The 13,643-nt window shown below is 33.9% G+C and overlaps 1 long non-coding RNA gene across 7 annotated transcripts in view; it reads right to left on the bottom strand.

Moving 5' to 3' along the window:
• LOC105477232 (uncharacterized) overlaps positions 1 to 13,643 on the bottom strand; it is a 392,595-nt gene that overhangs the window by 267,422 nt on the left and 111,530 nt on the right. Inside the window, exon 4 of one of the 7 annotated variants that reach the window (XR_011621264.1) lies at positions 1 to 13,643. This exon is cut by the window's left edge and continues 16,475 nt beyond it. The exons of the other annotated variants lie outside the window; for them this stretch is intronic. This is a non-coding gene — a long non-coding RNA (uncharacterized lncRNA). 7 annotated transcript variants of the gene reach the window in all.

The raw sequence follows: 13,643 nt of genomic DNA, 5'->3' as shown, positions 1-13,643 counted from the left end.
TACGATGGCCACTTATAAAGTATACATACATTCAAGGACGTTCCAACATACCAATAATAACCACTTAAAATAATCAATTTTCATCTTGTATTCTGGAAATTGTTAGATTTCAAGTGTTCTCACCACAGAAAAATCATAAATATATGAAGTAATGCATATGTTAACTAGCTCTATTTAGCCATTTCTGATACATACACATTTCAAAACATCTTGTTGTACTTGATAAATATATATAATTTTGTTTGTAAACTAAAAAAAACAACCCTCAATAAACAAAAAATATCAAATACCTAGAAATCACCCTAACATGATATGTGAGAAATTTCTACCCATAAAAGTTTTAAATTTTACTGAGGAAAAGATAAAAATAATTTGTTATATATAATAGCAAGACTGAATTTTTACAATGTTTATAATTTCATATTAAATTATAAATATAATCTAGGTTAAAGATACTCTCCAAATGGTATCTTGTTTTTATTTTCTACATTGAGTTTTGGTTTGGTTTGGTTTGGTTTTTAGAACTTAAAAACATTCTTCTAAGCATTATATGAAGCAATAAACTTAAAAATAGATGAAATACTTTTGGTGGGTACAAGTATAATTTAATGCACTCCTATAATTTTTAAAGATCAAATTAGTATAATTGGGATATGTATCACCTTAAATATTTGTCTTTTTTTATGCTAGAAACATTTGAATTATCTTCTAGGTATTTTGAAATATATAGTAGATTATATTAAACATAGTCATAGATCTATGAAACACTAGGTCCGATTTCTTCTATAAAAACTATATATTGTATGCATTAAATAACCCCTCTTCACCACCTCCTCCACCCTTCCTGGACTCTAGTAACCACCAATCTACTCTATCTTCCTAAGATCCACTTTTTTAGCTCCTACATATGAGTGAGAAGATATAATATTTGTCTTTCTGAGCTTGGCTTTTTTTACTTAATATAATGACCTCCAGCATTGCTGTAACTGACAGGGTTTCATTAGTTTTTATGGCTGAATAATATTCTATTGTGTATATGTACCACATATCCTTTACCCATTTATTCACTGATGGGAACTTAGGTTGATTCTATATTTTGTCTATTATGAATAATGCTGAAGTAAACATGAGAGTGTAGATATCTCTTTGATATTATGTTGGAATATATACCCAGAAGTGGAATTGTTGGATCATATGGTGGTTCTATTTTTAGTTTTTTGAGGAACCTCCATAATGTATTCCACAGTGGCTTTACCAATTTACATTTTCTCCAACTGTGTACAAGAGTTCCCCTTTCTCCACATCTTCACCAGCACCCATGATTGCCTGTCTATTTTATAAAAAACATTTTAACTGGGATGAGCTAATATTTAATTGTAGTTCTTATGTGCATTTCTGTGATGTTTAGTGATGTTTAGCATTTTTCATTTATTTGTTGGCCATTTGTATGTCTCATTTTGAGAAATGCTTTATTCAGATCTTTTGCCTATTTTTAATTGAATTTTGGGGTTTTTAGCTACTGAGTTGCTTGAGCTCCTTATATATTCTGGTTATTAATCCCTTGTCAGATGGATAGTTTACAAATACTTTCCCCCATTCTGTAGCTTGTCTATTAACTTTGTTGATTGTTCCCTTTGCTGTACAGAAGCTTTTTGCTTGATGTAATTTCATTTGTATATTTTCACTTTGTTTGTCTGGGCTTTTGAGATCTTATCACAAAAAACTTTTACCCAGTCCACTGTCATGGAGTTTTTCTCCAATGTCTTCTTCCAGTAGTTTCATAGTTTTAGGTCTTTAATCCGTTTCTATTTGATGTTTGTATATGGTGAGACATAGGGGTCTAGTTTCATTCTACATATGGTCATCCAGTTTTCCCAGCACCATTATTAAAGAGATTGGTCTTTCTCCATTGGCTGTAAATGCATGGAATCAAATCTATGTTCTCTATTCTGTTCCATTGGTCTATGAGTCTGTTTTTATACCAGTGCCATGCCGGCTCTGTAGTATAATTTGAAGTCGGATAATGTGATTCCTCCACTTTTGTGCTTTATGTGCAGGGAATTTTGACTATTCTGGGTCATTTTGTGGTTTCATAAGAAATTTAGGACTTTTTTTTTCTATTTCTGTGAAGAATGTGCTTGGTATTTGGATAGGAATTGCATTGAATCTATAAATTTCTTTGTGTAGAGTTGCTATTTTAAGAATATTAATTCTTCCAATCCATAAACATGGAGTAGCTTTCTTCTTTCTTGTGTGTCCCCTTCAATTTCTTTCATCAGTGTTTTATATAGATTTACTTGTATAGATCTTTCACTTAATTTGATTAAATTAATTCTTAGATATTTTATAATCTTTGTAGCTATTGTAAATGGGATTGCTTTCTTGATTTCTTTTTCATATTGTTCACTGTTGGCATATATAAATGTTACTTATTTTTCCACATTGGTTTTGTATCCTGCAACTTTACTGAATTTATCAGTCCTAATAGTTTTTGATAGAGTTTTTCGGTTTTTCTAAGTATAAGACCATGTCGTCTGTGAAAAAAACTGATTTGACTTCTGCCTTTCCAATTTGGATGCTATTTCTTTCTTTCTTTTGCCAAATCATTCTGGCCAAGACTTCCATTATTATACTGAATAAAAGTGTTAAAAATGGGCATCATTGTCTTGTCCCAGATATTAGAGGAAAGGATTTCAATTTTTCCCCAATCAGCACAATGTTCGCTGTGAGTTTGTCATACGTAGTTTTTATTATTTTGAGGTATATTCCTTCTCTACCTAGAGTTTTGAGTGTTTTTATTATAAAAGGATGTTGAATTTTATTGAATTCTTTTTCATTATCTATCGAAATGATTATATGGCTTTTCTTTTTGGTTCTCTGCGTGTGTATCATGTTATTGATTTATGTATGTTAAACCATCCTTGAATCTCTGGGATGAATCTTATTTGATCATGGTGAATGATCTCTTTTACATGTTGTTGGATTCAGTTGGCTGGTTTCTTATTGAGTATTTTTGCATCTATGTTCATCAGTGACTTTGACCTGTAGTTTTCTTTTTTGTCATGTCCTTGTCCAGTTTAGCTTCAGGATAATGCTGACATTGTTCAATGAATTTGGAAGTATTTTCTCCTCTTCAATTTTTGTTGAAGAGTTTGAGTATAATTGATAATAGTTCTTCTTTAAATGTTCAGTAGAATTCAGCAGTGAAGCCATCAGGTCCTAGACTTCTTTGGCAGGACGCTTTTTATTATGGCTTTAATATCATTACTTATTTTTTTGTTGAGGTTTTATATTTCTTCATGGTTCAATCTGGTAGGTTGTATGCATCCTGGAATTTATCCATATCTTCTGAGTTTCCCAGCTTGTTGGTGTACAAATTGATCATAATAATCTCTAATGATTCTTTGTATTTCTGTGGTCTCAGTTCTTATGCCTCCTTTTTCATTTATGATTTTATTTATTTGGGTCTTCTCCCCTTTTTCTTAGGCTAGCTGAAAGTTTGTTGATGATTTTATCTTTTCAAAAAGCCAATTTTTCAAGTTTCATTGGTCTTCTGTATTTTTTTCAGTCTCCATTTATTTCTGCTCTGATCTTTACTATTTCTTTCCTCAACTAATCTTGGATTTGGTTTGTTCTTGCTTTCCTAGTTCCTTGAGAAGAAGAAATAGACCGGCAGAAAGGCAAGTACAGCCAGATCTTTGTACCCATGAGTTTCACATCTGCAGATTCAACCAACCACAGATCAAAAATAATCAGGGGAAAAATATAACCAAAAAAATACAAATTTTGAAACATAGTATAACAACTATTTACATAGAATTTACATGGTATTAGGTATTATAAGTAATCTAGAGATGATTTAAAATAAGTGAGAGGATGTGTGTAGGTTATATCCAAATACTATGCCATTTTATATAAGGGACTTGAGCATCCTTAAACTTGGTATCCATGGGGGTCCTGGAACCATACAGGAAATGTGGAGAGGAATCGTGAAGTATTTCCATACTGGAAATACTAGAAGAAAAGTAGGTGGCAAAGGGAAACCCACTCCTACCCCAGAAGCACAGACAAGTGTAAATATGTATTATTTATGCTTACCTTCCTTTTCTCCTTCAAGCATTAAAAGAAAAAGAGCAATTAATATTTTTCAATCACTTAATTATATTTACAAAGTTGGTACTCAGATCGCACTTCTCAAAGCCACATGGACTGTACCATATAATTACCCCAATTCTAATCCCTTGGTACTTGAGAGGCAGTGATGCACAATGATGAAGAATGAGCTTGTCAGACTCCCTGGGTAAAGCTCTGGATCCACCTCCACTAGCTATACAACCATGAACAAATTACATAAGTCCTCTGTGCCTGTTTCCTCATGTATAAAATAAGCATGTAGTTAGGATTAAATGAGTTAGTACAGGCAGGATGTGCTTAAAACAGCCTATAATAAGGGCTATATAAGGTGCTGGCAAAGGAAAAAAAGTATATCCAGGACATAGAGCAAATACAGTTTTTGATTAACATTTATCACAAACATGGCACCATAATCTGTGATCCTTTTTCAGACATATATACTGGTTAACTAATCCATCCTGACAAAGCATTCATAATCATGCATTGGAAAAAATCTTTTACAAATTAAATTAAATCTAAATAGATTTTCAAGGCTTTTAATTTTACATAAGCACAAAAAGCAGTCAACCTAAATTTTATCACATGATTTGGACACCAAATCGGAATAACACAGAGAATTATGAATCTAAAGTAGAGGGTATTCTATTGAGAAACTTTCATGGTAAATATTTAATTATTCTTCATCAAAATACTTCATCAAATTACAGCTTTATCTTTATTGTTCTTTATAGAGCTAACAAATGATAGTTTAAGGTTATAGACAAAAATAGTTAAAAGACTTCTTTCTAGTTCCTTTCTTCTACCAGGCATTTGCAAACTTATAATTTCTACAGTAACTCAACTCTCAGGATCAAAGAGAGGCTATAAATAGATTTTAGTGTTTGATGCTTGTACTTGCTCTCTCTCTTTCTCTGTGAGTGTGTGTACGTGTGTGTGTGTGTGTATGTGTATCTCCCCAACAATTCCTGCATGTCAAGAGAAAAATAGTACTTAGAGGAAAAGTTGGTGTGGAAACTGGGTCAGAGGCACAAAATTACATGTTTATGACAAGGCACAAACTGTTGTTCTCCCTCATCAGCAAGAGTTTGTTTGTTTTTTTCTTTTTCAGCCTCAATGGAGTCTATATTCAATATTAAATGCCAAACAAGCCCCCTCTGACATTCTGGAAACTCATCTTATCTTAATAGAGGCAGAGTCAGTGACTCAGAGCAGCCCACATGGGCCGAGGGAACTCATGACAGCTGCAGCTGAAAGAGTGAGAGAAGAGACACTTGCTTTTTCTAAGCATAAAATGCCTATGATGGCTCCTCAGTTCAACTAACCCTTTAGCAGAGCCTCTATATACTAGGTGTATAAAATAGTTATTGGTGGCTTGTTTAAAAAATACAAAGAAAAAGTAAAAGGAAATACATTTTATTTAGCCATAGAGTTAAGAGGATATGGGGGTGTTTAGTGCCACCTTTATTATTAAATCAAATATAATTTAAAAACAAGAATTGTCCATTTCAATGTCAAATGAGTTTCATTCACCACATGTCTGTTCTTTACTCTGCATGTTAGGTTTTATGCCTTCTGGAGAAAAATTTAAGTTTAGAGTGAAACTAGTCCTATATATAAACATATCTGAAAACAAGAATATGTAGGAAAATCCCCAAATGTCTAAGATTTCCGTTTCTGTCATAAATACTGTCATTAATTAAAATGTACTGGGAAGCCACCAGATGCATAGAACTATTCCAGGAACAATATAATAAGATTTGACCTGTGTCTCTAAACAAAAAACAAGCTTAGGGTTTAAATATTTCAGGCAAATCTTTTACTTTTTCTTCCCTAAATTACCCAAATTATTGCATCAAATGTTCACTTACAGTTTTGATAACAATTCAACTTATATTATAAACAGTTTGAACTAAGTTATCAAAAAATCTCCTGTTGGAATGAAAAAGAAAAAAATATAAAGCAAAACAAAACCCTTCTGCGATCACCACCACTAACAATTTCACAGCAAGAACAAAACTAATCCTACCAAAAATTAGTGGTATTTAAATAACAACATATTTTGAAAGTTCTAAACATTTTATGGATATTAGCTAATTTGTCTATCATGGCAGAAGGGATGTGAGTTTATTAACATTAATTCCTTTGAAACCATAGTTATAATTGAGACCATTTTATTGAAAGAGTGTTATATAATTGCAATATCTTTGTAATATCGCAGAATAAAAGTCAAAGTTAACAGTACAATTATTCATATCTATGTGCTCCTATTCTTCACTTTTTAAGACAGTGAGTTTAGTTAGAATTTACCTGAATTTACCAAAGCCACCTTCAGGCACATTTGGTCCCCTAGAGAGGAATCTCTCCTATACCTTCATGAGGTATGTCTGTGGGGGTGGAAGTGAGGGCAGGAAGGTGACTTGAGATAATCACTGTTAAAATGTTTTATTTGCAAATGATAATTTCTCCTTTCATAAATATCAGTAAATATGCTTCTCTCTTCCCCCTCTCTTTCCCTCTCTCAGGATATCAGGCAGATAAGAGTTATCAGTAAAGGTCATCCTCAATTTCTGTACAGAAATGATCTGTCTCCGGTATGTAATAAACATTTATCCATGCCTTTATTAGCTATATTGAAGCTGACAGTTCTGTTAAACCATTTTCTTTCATTTTGCTAGGTCATGACGGTTAATGCTGCTAAAAAATCTCATCACTGCTTTTGATCACTGTATTGTCTTCCCTGTATTATCAGAATTTTGTGAAGGTAAGCACTGGCTGGAATGACCTATTAAAGTCACAGCCCGTTAAATCTCTAGCTGTTGTTTTTTTTTTTTTTCTTCATCACAATAAAAAGGCAAAGGAATGCAAAGAATAAGTTTTCCTCAGAGGGTATATTTAGTTGGATAGTTGATGTGTTCAGCCAACTCTGAGTTATTCCTAGTAAAAAGTACCCAAAGCATCAAATACAAATGAAAACCACACATAGTCCAAAATCTTCATTTTGGTTGAATCTTTTACCAGAGTATTCTCAAGATCTACAAAGACAACCTCACATTTTACGCAAATTCCTTTCTCGTCTCCAGGGATCAGTTCTCAGGATGCAGGCAGGAGAAGAAAAATCAAAAGCAAAACCTCATTCATTGAATACAGATCTCCAGATAATTGAGATGTGCAATGGGAAAACATAATTAGGGGAGGGGTCGTTTGCATCTGCATTCTTTTCCATCTTTCCCTCTTCCAGACCACTTAACCTCTCCCCTTGCTCAAATCAACTTTTAAGAATGGTTTGAGAAATCAAAAACAAAACAGCCATGAAAATGTCTGCCCTTGTTAATGGATTAAAGATCTTATATAAAACTTGCCAAAAAAAAAAGGTTAGTTGTCAATTTCAAGGAAACAGTTCAGATCAGTTAAGAAATAAACCATCTGAAATTTCAAACACGTTTTCTTTCAGTCCAACAAACATTTATTGAGTTCCTATTGCATTCCAGGTACTGTGGGAGATTCCAGAAATATAAAGACATGAAGAACTCATTTCTTCTCTCAAGTAGCTCAAAAGGAGGCAAAAAACAGATATTGAAAATTCACAGGGTAAAATTAAAGCACAGAGAAGCACCTTCCCCAGCCAGGAAGGTCATGGAGACTGAGGGAAATATGAAGTACAAACTAAACCTTGAAGAGCTGGCATAGTTATTCAGGTAAAGAAGTAAAAGCAGAGGAAAGGGTATCTCAGGCAGAGGGAATGGTATGAGCTAAGGCACAGATGCATGACAGTTATATGTATGCAGAGAACCACTGGAATCTCTAAGTTGTCCAAGCATAGCAATCATAAGCATGGGAGACAAGAAAGGAAATAAAAAGACAACTTATTAAACTGGAAAGCTAAGGACAATACAAACTTTGGGGGCTGTGTAAGAAGCTTAATTAGTAGTATTTCCAACATCATTAATATGTAATAAAGCAAGAAACAGTATGGCACTTTAATACCATTATCTATTCATTCTTTTTTTGATTTATTTAAAAAAATATATGTTTTGTGTCTACTACATGCCGGGCACTGTTCTAGTTGCCAGTTGTATGCCAGTGAATATAATAACCAAGTCCCTGAACTCAGGGCATGTTCATTCTGATGGCATGAGACCGACGAGACACTAACAGCAATGACAATATATGTCAGTTGGTGATAAGCTCTACTCTGTAGAAATAAATTAAGGCTGAATAAATGGGAGAGCAATGTGAGAGGTGTGAGAATAGGGAGCACGGTGTACTATTTTATAGAGTGGTCAAGACAAGGAATCTCTGAGAAAGTGGTATTTGAGCACAGACCAAAAATTTAAATTAAAAGAAATGAGGACAGGAGCCATGTGGTATGGAAGAATTGCTTTCAAAGCAGACCTGATCACCGGTGCAAAGATCCTGAGAGGGAAATGTGCTTGGCAAGTTGAAGGGAAAGCGAAGAGGCTGGTTTGGAGCAGAGTAAACAAGAGAGAAGGTAGGGCAGGTAGAGTAGAGTGCAGAGAGATGCAGATTAATACTGAGCACAGGGTTTTCATTTTTTTATAATGATCCAAATATACCTTACAGCTATGTATGAGTGTCTTAGAGATAGATACTGAAATAGAGATGTTTCAAAGTTTCATAAAACAATATTATATCCAGTGTACTCTGCTATTCTCAATTCTACTTTTTAAAAATTCTGGTCGTAATCTATTAAATTTACTTTACAACCTACTAATAGGTCACAATCCATAGTATCAAAAACACTGAGGCAGGGCCATGGAGGCCAGCTGAAAAAAACACATATTCTTTCTAAGGTACACAATACCTTGCCCAATGCCAGGCACACAGGCATCCTAATATTATTTGTTGAATAAATGAATGAACGTAATTAAATTAAATGTCCAAAGCATAAAGACCTCAAGTTGTGCATTTCTATGCCAAAACAAAACTCTAAGAACTTCACGATCTTCAATTTATAGTTTGTCACCAGGTTCATCAGAATGTATTCAGAATTTAACACAATATCAGTGTTAGTCACTTGTTAGAGTGGACAAAAAGTTCTCAGGAAGACCATTTACTGAAGGTAAGGGGAGGGTACTTAAAATTTTCTTGTCAAAAAGTATGTACAACTTCTGAAATGCAAATTCTTTTTTCTGAATTAAAAAAATAGGTTGAGAGTAAGTCCCTAAAGAAGTTCATTCTTGTTTTGATGGAAGTTAATCTCTTCTACCCTGACGATTTGCAACACAGGATTAGAAAATCTTTCGATATAAATGGAAACATGTGCCAGAATTTCTGACTAACACATTTGATTTGATTATTTTGTGAATGAATTGTATGTGAAGGGAACAGCCACCCTCATGAAGTTAGCTATGCATATTTCCTTAAAAAAAAAAAAAAACAGAATTGAAGTTCAAAAAATTTGATATTTATTCTGTACAATTATAATTGCTAACACTTACACAATGTCAAGCACTGTTGTAAGTAAATACAAAATTAATTAAATTCTAACAATAATCCTATGGAGGAGTTACAATTACTACCTCTATTTTACAGACAAAGAAACTGAGATATAGAGAGCTAAAATAACTTACTATGTTCCAAGGATTGCAACACTCTATATATGTTAACTTATTTAATCTTCATAACAAATTTATTTTACAAGTAAAGAAACTGAGGCACAGGGAGCTTTAACTTGCTCTTGTTCATCCAAATAGTAAGTCATGGAGCTGGGATTGAGCCCAGGGCAATCAGTTCCGGAGTCCACACTCCTGACTACTATGCCACTCTGTGTCCTTTAGCTGCAATATCTGTGCCAAGTTAGCACTGTAAAGTAAGACGACAATTGCCAAGTGAGATCTTAAAGAAAGTGTGAGCTCCTCAGGAGAGAACAGTAGCCCTGCTACACATATTTGGCACCAATCATTCAATCAGAATTTTAAAATATCACGAAGGACTTAGTGAATGCAACTTACGAAAATTTTATCTTATACTTTGCCTAATAAAATCCTATACAAGAACTTTTAAATCATCTTGAGCCCAAATTAATCCAATTATTAATGTCCTTCTGTATGTTTTGTTTTGCTTCTCTCTTACTCGCCTTAGCCCCAAGTTTGGAACAATATGCCATTAAGTTAAAAATGCAAATACCACATGAAAGAGTCTATGTGTCTATTTCACATTCATTTTTAAAATTTGGTAATTAGATGTCTTTAGGTGTTTATAAAGAAATGCAGACATCTAGACAAATGTCCACCTCAGCATTCATGGCTCTTATTGAAAAATAATTGCTCTCATGCTCTCCTTCATTTGTTGTTTTTTTGTCCAGCGCTTAACACACACACGTATGCATACAAGGGTGTTAACCTTGATGGTCTGCTCCTTAACCTAAACTACCCTCTTTGTTATCATGATAATGGTCATATTAATGGTCAGGCCTATTTCTTAAAGAGCCTTTGTTCTCCATGGAGACTCAGCATAAATATACCAATAATCATCATTCATGTTCAGATGTTCTATCAACCTACCTTGGAGATGAAGGCTGGACCCAGCAAGGATAACTCTTTTCACCATCCTGAGTAAAGATGCAGACAATAGAAGTACACAGAACACCATCATGACCTCTGACCTTCATGCCTGAGGTCACTGGGCTCCAAAACAAGACACAAGACCCATGTGGTCATGGGAATCTTAAAGAGACATTTCTGACCATAACCTGGCATTTCTTAATGAGCTCACATTACTTAAACTCTAAGTTATGGTCAAAAGAAAAACATCTCTTTATCAATAGATAAAGATTTTAAAATCCTAAAATAAATTCAGCAGTTGAAAAAAACAAATAACTGAAATATCCACTTTCCCATGGCAATGTGGTATTTTAAGCCAGGCATTTTCTTTGAGAGTTTCCCATTGTTTGGATTGAAATCAATAAAAACAAAGAACCAAATGCTTAATAGCTCTACTAATATTTCTTTTTCATTTTTAAAGTGTGTCTTGGAGACAACTAGTGATAATCAAAAACTACATAGTGATTAGGTTCCCCTAATTTAACACTTCACTCTAACATTCATAATCTTAGATAAACCCCCATTTCCCAGTCTAAATCAATTTTGCAAAGAAGAAACTATATTAATTTTTTTTCCTTTTCTCTCTTAGAAATACCCTGGAGCTCATTGTAACATCTATTTTCCCAATGTTCATTGCAGTACAATGTTATGGTAAAAAGTATAACAAAATCATTCATGTACTTCAGGGATAAAGACTGAGACAAATCCTACTTATAGTATACTCTGTACCACACTATGCCAAGGTTATCTGGGCTTGTGAATCTTTTTTAAAATGAAAATGCCTTAAAGACTTCAGGGAGGGTATCCTCTACATTGATACCAGGAAAAATACAAGAGTAGGAATTACATGAAAAAATAATCTGCCTCTTCTGTTTAACATCTTTAACATAACAGCTTTAAATCCTATCTGATATTGAGCAAAAATCTAGATGAAAGAGTTAAATCCACTGCTTAAAATATATATATATCTATTGAGCCACAAAGTACAGAACAAACAGAATAAGGCCATCGGCATGTGGCAACTCCAATACATCTAGAGTCTGTATCATTTAGTGACTGTGTAACCCTTAGTTTTTGAGAGGAGGCAAGTAGTCAATAAGATGAAAAACTATTGATCTACCAACAACTTTAATACACCTTGAAAGAAATTCTATTCAAAACCCAGAAGCCTCCCTCAGTGTAGTAGTTAAATTACTGACTCCTAGGCAAAACAAAAATCCTGCCCTTAGGCAATTATCAGCATGATTCTTTATTTGAAGTCTTACAGGCTGTTCAAGGGAGACGCTGAGAGTTTGGCCGAAAGGAAACAACATGTCCAGTGAGTAGCTCCATACAGGCCAAGCAAAATGGAGCCTCCCAGGATGAGAATATTAAATTATTATGGCTACAATGGGGGGTACACTTGTTAGTGGCCCCCTCCCACTTACATTCCTGCTCCTCTCTTCCCTGCTGTGAGTGCTCATTGTCATACCTAATATTCAAATGCTTTGATAATAATAAAATTGTCAAGATAATAGCAGGAAACTTTAAATAGAAACTCAACTTTTAAAAGCCAGCTGTGTTCTTCCCTGATTGATCTTCCTAAGATGTCTTCCAAAAGCAAATTTTTTTATTTAAAAATTAGAACAAATATCCTATTATATGTAAATATGTATACAGGGTCTAAGTTTAGAAGCACGAATTGCACATCATAAATTCAATACTATAAATGGTCAACAGAATAAATGCTACGAGAGAGATAGGCAAAGGAAATTGGCTGCGTAAGGAATGGGGCAGTAGAATGGGAATGAATCTTTCTTAATTTAACATTCTGTTTGAATGGGTGTATTTTCTTCTATCCAAAGGCCTTTAAGTGGATGCATGAAATAGACAAGCTCTTAAATCAGGGAACAATCGCCCATGTGGGCATTATTGATGGCACCTTGTTCGAATAAGCAATTTGGGCTTCTTTATTTCCTTTCATTTGACATGACATTCCACTCAATAGAGCCAGTGAGGTGAGGTGTAATGTGGTTTTTAGGAAGAACACTAGTATTGTTAACATGTTCAATATCTGTACTTCTTAAGGTTGATTCAGAAAACTTCGCTCTTTTGTCCCAATAAAATAATGATTTCAGGAAAACACTTTTGCTCTCTTTTCTTAGTCAATGCTGTTTGGTCTACAGGCATTTTAGATAAAAAGTACCAACGGATCAGAAGAAAAAAAAGTAGCAGCTGGACACTAAAGCTCTGTAGGTGGCTGCTGATAAATACAGTATTGTAACTTGCTGGCATAAGCCCTCTCAGAGTGCTCTGAATACAGGTCAAAAGGCTTGACAAATTCAGAAGTCAATTTTAAATTATAATCTATATGCAAGTAAATTCTTATTCCTGCCACCCAAAAGGATATTTTTTTTCCTTTCTTGGTTACATTGATATGAACCGACTTTTGTTTACCTTTCCATACAGACTCATATCAATATATCCATCAGAATCACCAAAATGGAAAGTTACTTCAGTTTAAAGCACTGGCGGTCATTGCTTTAAGGGGGAATAATCTGTTGGTTTTTTTTTATATATTATATATGTAAAAGAATATTCCTTAGTTAAACTTTTTGAAATAACTTTTTGGAAAGAAAAGCATTATAGAAAGATAAAGGATTGCTTATTTCCATGGTGTTATCATACGGTGCCGGTAGGTACTCTTCCTCAATTCGTATCATTTGGCCACATTTGCTTGATTGTTCTTTGTCTTCTAGCACATGTGCTTTCCATTTTCATGGAATTAATTACTAATTGTTTGTATTCCTCTTCAGAAGTATTGTCTTATTCATATATTCTTCCAATCTCCATATTGAAGTTTTCAATTTCTCAAGGTCAAGGAACCATGTGTTTTATTGACTCTTTGCATTTCTTCAAAGCAAGCCTCTCTGTTCAATGTGAATATTTAGCAAAATAGTTGCCAGT

This window comes from Macaca nemestrina, chromosome 3, assembly GCF_043159975.1.
Source record: "Macaca nemestrina isolate mMacNem1 chromosome 3, mMacNem.hap1, whole genome shotgun sequence".
In the NCBI taxonomy this organism is placed as follows: Eukaryota; Metazoa; Chordata; class Mammalia; order Primates; family Cercopithecidae; genus Macaca; species Macaca nemestrina.
This window is presented reverse-complemented; position numbering and strand designations above follow the sequence as displayed.